General features: G+C 43.2%; 1 protein-coding gene across 1 annotated transcript in view; it reads right to left on the reverse strand.

Annotated features, from left to right (window-relative positions):
* Positions 1-4782, reverse strand: part of STAT3 (signal transducer and activator of transcription 3) — a gene marked incomplete at both ends in the record, with an annotated part of 45666 nt that extends 40884 nt beyond the window's left edge. Inside the window, one exon of the mRNA XM_084239329.1 lies at positions 4749-4782. The remainder of the gene's footprint in view (positions 1-4748) is intronic.
* Positions 4783-11974: the final 7192 nt, after the last annotated feature.

Genomic DNA, 11974 nt, shown 5'->3' on the forward strand with positions numbered 1-11974 from the left:
CTTGAGTGGGAGGAAGGCAAGCAAGCACACTAGGAAGATCATTGCCACTTGTGATAAGAGCAGTAAAGACACAGGAGAGTGAGTGATTGGGGTCAGGCTGGCGCACTGTAGTCCAAGAAGGTTTCTTGGAGGAAATAGCCATTTGTTTTGACTCCAAACAGAAAACAGATCTTTTCAGGTTCAAATTTCAGTGATTAAAGAGAACCCAAGAAGAATGGCTTGTGGAAATAGTGATTCTACACCGGAAAAGACTGAGAAATCATCAGTATTTCTCCACTAATCCTATCCACTTAGGCTCAGGATACTCAGGTCTTAAGGAGGAGTCGAATATTACATCCTGCATATTATATGTAAAGGCAGGGAGATTACCGTGAACACACAGATCACTAAATCTGTATTCTCGGCCATGGGCCTTTGCTCAGTCCTATCTAGACCCCCCAGAGTTAAATTAAATATTACATTTGGGGAAGGAAAAAAGGGCAAATATGGAATTTTCTTATCGCCAGCATGCTACCATGAGGATCCCAAAGTTTGTTTGCGCACACTTGAATTCTGATGAGAAGTTTATGCCAAATGAAAAGGTTGTAAGGAGAAAAATTGAATAAATCTAAAATAAAGAAGAACTTTGAAAACTCTCTCCAAAAAACAGGAAAACAAATCACCCAATTGAAAATTGGGCAAAAAAGCTAACCAGACACTTCATCAGAGAAGACAGACAGGTGGCATCTCAACACCATGCGCCATTAGGAAATAGCAAATTAAAACAATAAGACACCACTACACGCCTACCAGAAAAGCCAAAGTCCAAGACACTGAGAACACCAAGCCCTTTTAAGGAATGTGGATGGAGCAACAGGGCCCCTCATTCATTGTTGGTGGGAAAGCAAAATGGTACAGCCACTCTGAACACATCTTGGTGATTTTTTACCCAACAAACATATTTCTAACATACTATCCAGAAATCACACTCCTTGATAATTACCTAAATGAGTTGAAAACTTATGTCTACACATGAACCTGCCCAAAATATTTCCAGCAGCTTTATCAACTTGCCGTAACTTGGAAGCAATCAAAACATCCTTCAATAGGTAAAGGGATTGTCCCTTTACCTGCGGTACTACAAACAGTGGAACATTCGGCAATGAAAAAGGAATGTGCTATCAGCCCACAAAAAGATATGGAGATATTTGAACGAATGTTGCTAAGCTAAAGAAGGCAATCTAAAAGGACTACATAGGATAGGATTCCAAGTATACAAGATTCTGGAAAAGGCAAAGCTATGGAGATAGCAAAAAAAAGATCAGTGGTTGTCAGTGGTTTGGGGATTGCTGGGGGAGGAACAAGTAGGTGAGCAGAGGGGATTTTCAAACAGTGAAACTCTTTTGCACCATACTAAAATGCCTGCCATTAATACATGTCAAAATTCACAGAGTAAAACATAGTGAAGTCTAATGTAAACTACGTTAACAATTGGAGAAACTGGGAGGGGGTGGTGAGATAAGTATATGGGAACTGCTCAATTTTTCTGTAAATCTAAAACTGCCCTAAAAATTAAGTCCATTAATAGTTTAAGTGTATAAGTTGAACCTAATGGAATGTATTTTTAAAAGATAAATCTGAGCCCTCCCTGGTGGCACAAGGGGTTAAAGTGTCAGCACTATGAAGCTATCTGCAGTCACTGCAGCACGAGTTTGATCCCAGGGAGCTACCCACATAGCACAGCAGACCTCTCCTGACTCGCCTGCTGCTCCGCTCACCAGTGTATTTCAGTAGATTCACCTGTTCTGCTCCCCACTCTGTCTCTGGTGAATCCTCTCGCCACCCCCTCCCCGTACCTCTGGCCTACACCCCAGCTCTTGTATGCATAAATAAATAAATCTATTAAAAAATAAATCTGATCCATAAAGTTTATATTATATTCAAGATGGAAATGAACTGTCATCCCAAATAGACAAGCTTTTCTATGAAAGTCTTATTAAAATGAATACTTAGAAAAACAGGGCCTCCCCAGGGCCTCCCCAGGGCCTCCCCAGTGGCGCAGCGGTTGAGCACTGGGTTGCAAAGCTGCCCGCGGCCTCTGTGGCGCCGGTTCAATCCCGGCCACCAGCGGAGGGTCCCGGGCGGAGGGTCCCGCATGGCGCGCAGACCTCTCCTGCCGCCCGCTGCTCCCCTCAGTAATGTACGTCGGTCCTTCTGCCTGCTCTGCTCCCCGCTCTGGCTCTGGTGAATTCTCTTACCCTCCCGCGCTTCTGACTGTACTCAGTGCTTGTAAATAAATAAATAAATCTTTAAAAAAAAAAAAAGAAAAGAAAAACAAGTGACCTCATTGCACATCATATTTGTGCATGATGTAAGCACTTTTCAGAGAACACTTCATCTTATCCATTAGCAGCCACATAAGAAAGTTAAGGAAAGGCTGGATTATGAAACTATAATTCAACAATGTAAGTGAGGTAGGGGTCAAAACTCAGATAAGAATAAATACCTAGAATTTGTTTTTTTAATTAAGAATTTAGAAAGAAACACGCCAGTTTGCACTAGGTTAGCTTATGATCTAAATTCTAAAAATCACACCCAGTTAGTTAAAACTGGCCCTGAGGCAGCCAAGCTAATGTTAACAATTCTAGCAAGCAGGTGGTTGTTTCCACTTTACAGATAAGGAGAGAAATGTTAAGTGACTACACAGATCATAGTATAGCCAGAACACAAACCTGTAGTCTTCAAACTCCCAGGCTAATGAAGTCTAATTATCTGTTTTTAAGTCTTCTCTCCAACTAGTAAAGTTCTCCTTGGATTTGTTTTACAATTACAAGAAGAAACAAGAAAGGAAAAAGAACACTACTTATTTTACATGTACCAATAAGAGTTAACATTATTATAAACACACATCAGAAACAGAACACCACTTCTTACCAGAATTATCTTTAGAAATTAGTCCAAAAAACAGTCCTAACATGTTCATGGGTAGTCCAAGCTGGGGGACCTCCCTGGTGGCGCAAGGGGTTAAGTGTCAGCACTATGAAGCAATCCACAGCTACTGCAGCACGTGTTTGGTCCCGGGCCAGGGAGCTGACCCACATGGCGCAGCAGACCTCTCCTGTCTCATCCCTTTTTCCCCTCCGCAGTGTATTTCAGTTGATCCACCTGTTCTACTTCCCACTCTGTCTCTGGTGAATCCTCTCACCCCCCACCCCCTGTACCTCTGCACCCAGATCTTGTCTGCATAAATAAATAAATCTTTAAAATAAAATAAAACCAAGCTGAACATTAGTTTGGGAAAGTCATTATTCTTTTGATTAGACATAATCCATCCTTGATTAATACTCAGCTCATAAATACTAGGGAGAGTAAACAGAATAAAAAGAAATCTCCCATGCGTTTTCCCTTAATAGGCTACAAGTCTACTCTAATATTTACTTCCAGCTCCAAAACAGCAATGATTTCTGAATCCTGTGGATATGACTGTAGTAATCTGAAAAAGACTTTCTAGCTTGTGGTCCCTTTGAACAGCCTTTCTCAAACCACGGACTACCGGCATCATAATACCCAGCAGCCTCCTAAAATGACCCTAGACCTCATCCTTCACACTTGGAAAAGACTCCCACTGGATATAAAGGGTTAGTACTCTCAAGGTATATGCTGCGCACTTCTGACCTAAGACACCTTGAATATTTCTGCAGAAATGCAACATCTTCTGTACCAATGAACTTTACATTTCAGAGCAGTTTTAGGTTCAAAGCAGTTTTAGGTTCAGCAAAACTGAATATGAAGTACAGAGAGTGCCCATAAACCCTGTGTCCCCCACCACCCCAAAAGGCACAGCCTCCCTCACTGTCAGACCTGCCACCATAGGGGCACATTTGAGAATCAGGAATCTTAGCTCCAAGAACATAGGATTTAAAATGTCCTACGTGGTTCTATCTACCACAGTCTGCTTTTATTCACCCTAATGGGAAGGGACAACAGATGGAACTCAGGGAAAAAGCAGCTGGGATTAAGTATTGATAGTCAGCACCAGACTATTTCCAATACCCCACTTGCCATTCTGCATAAGTTATCATGCTAATTGTGTTTATTTTGGTTAATGTTTCAATAAATTTGTTTTCCCTAAACATACTGATAAAAGGCCAAATATGAAACTGATTTGTCAGGCAAAGTCAGTCTGAGATTAAATATTTATTGTGTCTAAACCACAAGAAAAAAATTCGAAGGCTGACTATTTTAGTGCTAAGTCAATGCAATATTGCACTTTGTTTGGTTTATAGGAGAGGTAATTACACAGCTAACATCTGGGTTTTGAGGTTTCCAGGATAACATTTGGGTGGATTGGGGCAAGAGAAAGGGAGAACAAAAGAAAAGTGCTTTTAGATTCTGTCAGAAAAACAGTACTAAAAAAAAGAAACAAAATTAACATCAGGGGAAAAATTCAAAGATAAAACAAACAAAACACAAGAAAAGCTGTGAAAAACCATGCATTTTAGGAAGATTTCACCTAACCAGGTGCTCAAATTCAGACTCAAGTCCTCAAAATTCATAACAAGAATGCAAGCTGGGACACTGAAAACTAATAAAATTGATCAAGAAAGCGGGAAAACAGGTGGTTAACAGCAGTCCAGGCAGGGTTTTCCTAACTGGGCTCACCTTCGCTAATCTCAATCAGTTTTCAGAAATGGCGTCTACAAAAACTACCCAAACATCCCCCCAATAATTTGCACTCCTCCTCCACAGTAGGGAAGCCATTTATTTACCAGAAAGTTTACTTTCTCTTTCAAGCTCTGCTGGCTTCCTCCCGCCCCACATTTCTGCTAAAAAAGTCACTGGGAGGCCTTTCCTTTCTTGCCTTCCCCCATCCAAAACTTGGTGTGAGAGAACCGGTTTCATGGAACCGACTGGTTCTTCTTAACCACAGGCTTATTAGAATACAGGATTAGTTTGCAAAGGAAAGTTACAGGACAGGAAAACAGAGCACTGTTCCTCCAACGAAAACATGCGCACTCTTTGACATGCACACAGACGTGAAGGGGTACCTGATTAAAGCCCAGGGGTACACACTGCGTCCCCTCCCAGCCTCAGACAGATGATCCACTCCACCTAGGATGCTGCCTCCCCCCAAACTTTATGCTGTCCCACCTTCCTTGCCTGACTCAAAATAAGGTTCCCCCTTTGACTTCCTGAAACACACCAAACTTGAACCACTCCTCTAGCCCTCAAACCTTCACTATCATCTGCATTCTTTTACATTACGAAGAACTCCAAAGAATTGTTCAAAACCCTTAGTGGGAATATATGTGCTAAATATCACTTAAGGGTCTTCCTGGTGGCATAAGGGGTTAAGGACAGCACCATGAAGCAATCCACAGCCCTGCAATACGAGTTTGATTCCCCAGTCAGCCAAGGAGCTACCCACATGGCACAGCAGACCTCTCCTGACTCGCCCGCTGCTCCCCTCAGCAGTGTATTTCAGTCAGTCTGCCTGTTCTGTTCCCCGCTATGTCTCTGATCAATCCTCTCACCCCCACCCCAGTTCTTGTATGCATAAATAAATAAATCTTCAAAAATAAATAAATATCACTTAAAATAAAAGAGCCACCATCATAGCTTTGGGAAGATGCAGAGACTTGCTACATGGGTATTTGTGTTACCAGGACTATGGAGTTTGCCTGGCCTTTTGCGTGTTAACAAGACTGTGTGTTAACAGGACTATGTGTTAACAGGACTACGGAGTTTGCCTGGCCTTTTTCGTGATAGTCCCCATCTCCTCCACCACAATGTAAAAACCCCTGGTCTCTGTTCATTTTGTTTTTTCCTATTAGGTTAGACTCTCCCAATTACTCCTACCTCCCTTTGTGTCACTAATGCCTACCCTGAGTCATAACTTGCCTGACCTTGTAGTTAGAGAGATACCGCAGTTTTTAATAGTAAATATTAGCACTTGAATTTTTGCCATCTGCCAGTTACTGTGCAAAGTAGTTGCATTAATTAGTTTAATCAATCCCGTGACTACCCTACAAGAGGATTGGATACCTGCATTTTTTATAACTAGAGAAATTAAAATCCAGAGAAGTTAAAGCAACTGTACCAAGATCTAAGAGGTGGGGACCTGGGTTGAGAGCCCAAGAGTCTGACCTCACAGCCCATATTTTTTAACTACTGTAGCCACTTTGGACCATGAAACCCCTTAAACACGGTGCCCAAGCATTTTGACATAGCAACAGCAGTTACCTTAGAAAAGCTCAAAAAATAAGTTCCTTGTCCTATATAGTTAAAAAGTCAAAGGTGGGCCTCCCCAGTGGCGCGGCAGTTGAGCGCTGGGGTTGCGAAGCTGCCCGCAGCCTCTGCAGCACCAGTTCGATCCCCGGCCGCGGGGCGAGGGTCCCACATGGTGCGCAGACCTCTCCTGCCGCCCGCTGCTCCCCTCAGCAGTGTACTTCATCAGTCTGCCTGCTCTGCTCTCCCCTCTGGCTCTGGTGAATTTTTTACCCTCCGGCTCTTCTGACTGTGCCCAGTGCGTGTATAAATAAATCTTAAAAAAAAAAAAGTTAAAAAAAAAAATAAAAAGTCAAAGGTCAGGTAAAGAAAGTTCAATGATCAGAAAAGTCATTTAGCCTAGAAGGGGTAGTGGAAAAGAGAGAGTCCAAACCAAATTTGGGAGGCAGATCTGCCTTTTCTATTATTTGTACTAAGCTGTTAAAAAGTAATTTGGGGGCCTCCCCAGTGGCACAGCAGTTGAGCGCTGGGTTGCAAAGCTGCCCACAGGCTCTGCGGTGCCGGTTCGATCCCCGGCTGCTTCCTGGCCACCGGAGGAGGGTCCCACAAACGCAGACCTCTCCTGCCCCCCGCTGCTCCCCTCAGCGGTATACTTTGGTCCTTCTGCCTGCTCTGCTCCCCGCTCTGGCTCTGGTGAATTCTCTCACCCTCCCGTGCTTCTGACTGTACCCAGTGCATATATAAACAAACAAACAAACAAATAAATAAATAAAACATGCCTCTATTAAAAAAAAAAAGTAATTTGGGATACATCTATCTAAGACATATTGATCGGTAGAGAAAGTCGCAAAACATCTGGAGAAATATACACCATACTATTATCAGGATATAAGATATTCATAATTTCTATGTCTATACATTTAAACTGTTTTGCAAGAGCAATTATTACTTTTATTTATTTTTTAAAAATTTATTTATGTATAAAAGAAAAGGGTGCAGGCTAGAAGTGCGGGGGGTGAGAGGGGTTGCGGGAGGTGACTCACCAGAGACAGAGTGGGGAACAGAACAGGCAGACTGACTGAAATACACTGCTGAAGGGAGCAGCAGACAAGTCAGGAGAGGTCCGTTGCACCATGTGGGTAGCTTCCTGGCCGGAGATTGAACTTGTGCTGCAGTGGCTGCAGATAGCTTCACAGGTTGCGTCTTAACACCTTGCGCCAACAGGGAGGCCCCGCAATTATTACTTTTATGAGCAGGACAAAGTGACTTATTTTAATGACATGTGAACCTAATAATTAATAGAAGGACTAAGGGTTGTAGCTCTGCAGCCTTCCTTTCCCCACAGTTCTCCTCAATTAAGAAAAGTTTTAGGGCCTCCCTGGTGGTGCAGCGGTTAAGCGCTGGGCTGTGAAGCTGCCGGCAGCCTCTGCAGCGCCAGTTCGATCCCGAGTTAGCGCACAGACCTCTCCTGCCGCACCTGCTGCTCCCCTCAGCAGTGTATTTCGTCAGTCTGCCTGTTCTGCCCCCTGCTCTGGCTCTGGTGAATTCTCTCACCCTCCCGTACTTCTGACTATACCCAGTGCTTGTATAAATAAATAAATAAATCTTTTTTAAAAAAAGTTTTAGATACGATGCAGTTTTAAACCTCTGCACACACATGGTTCCTCAGCCTTGAATGCAACTGATAACCACTCAGCTTTGCCAGAATTCCTACTCATCCTATAAAGCCCTATTCAGGTGTTCCTATCTGCTAAAGTCCTTCCATGATAAAGCCTTCCTCTCATCCTTAAAGAGAATGATGCTCTTTACTTGAGCATTTAATAAAAACTAAGACTTAAGGAGTTCTGAGGTATGCCAGGCATTATGCTAAGCATTTCCCTGGCATTATCTCACAGAGCCTGAGCCTTGAACCACTACCCTATCATCTCCCCTGCCCCTGAGCCCATACCTACGCTGCACACACCTTGGGAGCTAGAACATCACCTCCAATTCTATGAAAACAGACACCATCTTTCACTATCCATGGGTCCTGCCTAGCACAATAATTGGCTATCCATATACAGTGTTTGCTGATCTGAGCTAAGGGTCATAATAATCCTAACATGATGGGAACTGACCATAGTAGAATTCATTCTACCATATGCTATTCCTTTTTAAAACTGGAAACATTTCAGTTTTCACCAAATTACCATCTGGCCCTCCCAACTAAAGTGCACCATACTAAGCCAAGGTTCCTAGCAACAAGTCTGAAACCACAATAGTAACTCTTCTTACCATAACCAGCAAAGACTGAAACAGCCCAGTGATGTCATCCAGTTAGACCACACCAAGGCTGCTCCAGGACACCAGGCGTTCTTCGGGATAACCCTCAAGTGCTCTTTTGATGTATTTTATGAATGAACCAAAAGCCACAGTAAAATTTTTTAAATATGGAAGACAAAATGTGAGTGATCATTTGTAGCTGATTAAAAATACTCCAGAAACACTTCTATACTTAATATATACTTAATCACACTTATGCATCAATTCAGAACACACCTCCACAGCACCCAAATCAGAACACATCTCCTTGGGTTCTGGCCCAGTTTACAAGGCAGCCTCAATCACAAGTCCCGAAGCGGAGACCACATGCACTGACTGACTGGGCAAATTACCCCAACCAAGTCTGTGCTCACACACAGTAGGAGCACATGACTAAATGCCAGTACTCAGCCTCAAAAAGCTTTTAAAAGCTTCTCCTATAAAAGAACAAAACTGAAATTCCTTATGCTTGCATTCAAGTAAGGTCTTTTATAGGTAGGTACTCCCCTCCTAATTATCCTCTTAATCTACCAGGTTTAGTTGTTACCATATCACTTTCTCACCCCATATACCTCCTCACCCCACATTCTTTATTCCATTCAAATCGCAACCATTAATCCCAGCCCAGAACAAATCTCTCCTTTGGCAAGAAAACTTCCTAGACAACTCCAGGCCTCATAACCTTTCTTTCCTCTGAAGACCTATAGCGCCAAGAGAGTACAGCTCTGTCCAACAGAACTTTCCATAAAAAAAGAAACGTTCTAGGGGCCTCCCTGGTGGCACAGGGGTTAAAGTGAGCGCTATTAAGCTATCTGCAGGCACTGCAGCATGAGTTTGAGCCCAGGCCAGCCGGGGAGTTAACCCACATGGCGTAGCAGACCTTGTCTAGCCCAAAGTTCCCCTCAGCAGTGTATTTCAGTAGATCTGCCTGTTCTGCTTCCCATTGTCTCTGGTGAACCTTCTCACCCCCCACATCTCTGGCCTACACCCCAGTTCTTGTATGCATAAATAAAAACTAAATCTTTTTTTTTTTTTAAAAAAAAAAGATGTTCTATATCTGGGCTGTATTTTTTAAATCTATAGTAGCCTACCTTGTTGGACACCACTAGCATGATTCTCTTGAGGACATTATGTATGGACAAAGCATTTACCAAGTGTCCTCAGGAGATTGAAAGTTCTACGAACAAGGCATCTTATTCTTCAGAGCAAGTTGCAAAATATTTGTTGATTTGTACACCACCTGCCTTGGACTCACATCTGGATTGATAGTCTCTATTTCTGCCCCATCCACATCCTGAATGTGAAAACACACAGGCAGGGAGGAAAAAGCAACTTTCTGGAGACATAAATGAGTTCTAATAAAGCAACAAAGCACTTTGGTTTAAATGCATTTAAGTCACAACTGTCCTTCACCTGTAAGTTTGCCTAAATAAATAGTTCCTTCCATTAGCAGATAGCTAAATTCTGAAGGCAAACCCTGCCAAATACAAAGTTAATTACTTCCTAAATTAGGCACAGCTGCTAGATAGGAAGACAACCTAAGCTAACCCTTACACTTGTTTTCCACCTGTTTTTCAAACATCTTCTGTAGAGTCTTAGTCTTCTTTCACTGTCCAGATAAATGTTAGAATTTCACTGACATCTTTCCCAGGAGGCCAAATTCATTGTAAGTCAAGATCTAATACTTAGGGGCATCCCCGGTGGCACAGCGGGTTGAGCGCTGCATTGTGAAGCTGTCCACAGCCTCTGCAGCATGGGTTCAATTCCCGGCCAGCCAGGGAGCTATCCACATGGGGCAACATACCTCTCCTGTCTCACCCGCTGCTCCCCTCAGCAGTGCTTTCAATCTGTCTGCCTGTTCTGCTCCCTGCTCTGTCTCTGATGAATTCTCTCACCCTCCTGCGCCTCTGACTGTACCCCAGTTCTTGTATAAATAAATAAATCTTTAAAAAAAATTTTTTTTAAAAAGACCTAATACTTAAGCATAGACAGTCAAAAGAATACGAAATAAGCAAAAGGTTTAAGTTCTACCATTATGGACCTCTACAGCCTTCTGCAACTACCTGTTTCCTTTGGCCTCAATTTTCCTCATCTGCAAAATGGGACTAATATTACATAAACTATCTACCCTTTATGGGTCAAGTCATAGCTGCAGATATTTAAACAGCTCTTCTTCCTCATGTGAAAATAAGATTCATGACTTTGCTAGTGGTTCTTTGTGGTGAATGTGCTACAAATATAGAGACACAGATCAATCCTCCAACATGTACCCCCCCCAATTTTTTTTCTATGTTGCAAACTCTTTTTCCCATCCACCATGCAAATGTCTGACAAAAAAATTCTGCTAATACTCCAGTCTGGCACACATAATAAGGAAATAAATGTGTTGCTCAGGGAACACAGACATATTTAATAGAAAATAGACTTTTGGCTGAATCAAGGCATACCACATTCTAAATTCACATAGAAACTGAGATAATTTACTGTTCTGATTTTAAATTTACAAGCATACACAGAATATCCTTTAGATGCACACACACAAACCAGCAGGTACACACTATGTATATTTTTAATAAGAAAAAAATCTGTCAACACCACACACCCACTTGACAGAACACAAGTGTGATATGTACTAAGCACGGAAAAAACAAGTAGGCTGACGGTTTGGATTTTGTTCATTTAGGCACAACCACACACCCCCAAACACAGGTAAAGTTTGCACACATGGCTTTGCCAAGCCCAGCCAGTCTTTGTTTCCCTCTCCTCTGCATTTACCCGAGACCTTGGCTCTGAGACAGAAAACTCCCACTCTGGATTGGTTCGTTCTGCCCTATGCAATTAAGCAACACCACAATCCAGTAAAAGCAAAAGCTCAATTATTTATCTACCGGCCGAGTTTACCAGGTGTTTGTAAAAGAACAATGTCAAGAAGAAAAAAATAGGTTTATTTCATTTATATCATTCTAGAACTGGCTTGATAGGGGTCATATTTTGGTTTTGTTTTTTAAGAGGGGAGGGAAGCGAGGCTTAACCTGGAAAAAGACGGGAGGAAATTTAGAAAGAGTACAAGACTGTCAATTTCCCTACAGGAAACTTGCTTCTTATGCAATAATCCTACCCACAACCAGACAGCCGGTGAGGCTGCGAGAAGACACCTCTCTCTACCTCCAGAAGGGCACGGCTGGCTCCGGAGAAGCCGGAATCGGGCCAGGCTCAGGAAGTGGCTCAGCCAGGAGCTGCCCGGCCCGCGGGGAGGAGGGGAGGCGACTCCCTTCAACCCCCACCCCCCGAGAGCTCCCCTGGAGTGACCGTCGCCCCTGCGGCCGGAATGTCCCCCGAGCCCCGGGGAGCAGGAAGTCGGGGGACGTCCCTCACTCCTGCTATCCCCACCCTAAAGTGCCCTCACCCCACGGCGCTCCCCCTCGAGCCCCGTCTCTTCCCCGGCGTCTCCCCCTTTTTCCGAAGA

This window comes from Talpa europaea (assembly GCF_964194135.1).
Source record: "Talpa europaea genome assembly, chromosome: 7".
In the NCBI taxonomy this organism is placed as follows: Eukaryota; Metazoa; Chordata; class Mammalia; order Eulipotyphla; family Talpidae; genus Talpa; species Talpa europaea.